Genomic DNA, 1412 nt, shown 5'->3' on the forward strand with positions numbered 1-1412 from the left:
GTTTTGTATGAATTATTTCTTCACACATATTATAGGTACTATAGGTTATTTACATAAAGTTTCATTACAAAACTCCTAAAATTTAGAATCGATACAAATTTTTGTTTAGAGAAGAGATTCGGCAAACTATAATATTGTTCAATTTATTCTCAATTTTAAATTTCTAAAATGCAGATATAAATTTTATTTAGAAAAGATTTATCAAAATATAATAATTAATTAAAACACTAAAGTTTTATTATAAAAGTTCTGAAATTTAAAATAGATACAAATTTTTATTTAAAGAAAATTTATGAAAATATAATATTTATGATAATAATTAATATGTTATATTTTCATAAATTTTCTCTAAGTAAAAATTTGTATTCTATTCTGAATTTTAGAACTTTTATAATTAAACTGTAGCGTGGAAAGAATATACCTTTGCTTTTGCCATAAGCATGAGCGTTTAAAATGTTGCATAATTCGCAGTAAATTATTCATTCCTCTTAGTTTCTTCATTTAACCCTTATCACGACTAATCATGACAAGTAACGCAATCACCTAATGAGAGAGATTAATTTAATATCGTTAAATAATCGCACACAAAACAAAATAAAAGATGAGACATTGAGAAATAATTAAAGAAATAAATAAAAGTGTATTTCATAGCGTCTCGATATTCGCACGCGGCGAGAAGGTTAGACGCGACCTCGCCGCACTATTCGAGGGTAAATTCCAACGAGCGACCGAGATTCCACTCGAGTGCGCGCGCATGTAAATGCAAGAATAATAAATACGACTCACCTCGAATGATAATTTGATTCCATCGCGTCGCCCCTCCCAGCTCCCAGCAATACCGAATCTGATGTATGTTCGAATTAGCTGCTATCCCGCGAAGTGGAACGTGGAAACAGCGGGCGCGCGCTCTCTCTCTCTCTCTCTCTCTCTCTCTCTCTCTCTCTCTCTCTCTCTCCGCTCTCGCCTTCTACCCGCGCCTGCACTCCGTCCCTCCGAGGTGCAACGGCGATTCTAATAGCGGTACGCTGTGCCTCTTGCGTCTCAGCCGTGTCGCGCATTGCCGCGCATGTTGTACATACGACCTCGCGATTCCGCCTCATCTCAAGGCGAAACTTGATCGCCGGCAGCGCGATTGCGTGGCGCGCGCGATCCGGTAGCGTTTGAAAAGGGAACAAAAGGAACATGGCGTCCGAATCGCGACTGCGGGCGCGTTCACCCCGCGCATCGTACTGATAATCACGTTAATGACCGCGTGTCAATCCCTCGACAATTTCGATTCCGCCGTGGGTGGTGGGGAGGGGTGGGGGGGGGGGGGAGAGAAACCTGCACTCGAGCGTGATATACCTGTCTGTCTCTCCCTCTCTCTCTCTCTCTCTCCTTCTCTCTCTCTCTCTCTCTCTCTCTCTCTCTCT

The 1412-nt window shown here is 40.7% G+C and overlaps 1 protein-coding gene across 2 annotated transcripts in view; it reads right to left on the reverse strand.

Moving 5' to 3' along the window:
* The window catches only part of LOC108757071 (transcription factor AP-2-epsilon), a 252631-nt gene extending 251790 nt beyond the window's left edge, over positions 1-841 (reverse strand). Inside the window, exon 1 of one of the 2 annotated variants that reach the window (XM_018501385.1) lies at positions 787-841. The gene's annotated coding sequence lies outside the window, so the exon portion shown is untranslated. The remainder of the gene's footprint in view (positions 1-786) is intronic. The other variant, XM_018501387.1, reaches the window with a different exon arrangement.
* Positions 842-1412: the final 571 nt, after the last annotated feature.

The sequence above is a fragment of the Trachymyrmex septentrionalis genome, unplaced genomic scaffold (assembly GCF_001594115.1).
Source record: "Trachymyrmex septentrionalis isolate Tsep2-gDNA-1 unplaced genomic scaffold, Tsep1.0 scaffold131, whole genome shotgun sequence".
NCBI lineage: Eukaryota > Metazoa > Arthropoda > Insecta > Hymenoptera > Formicidae > Trachymyrmex > Trachymyrmex septentrionalis.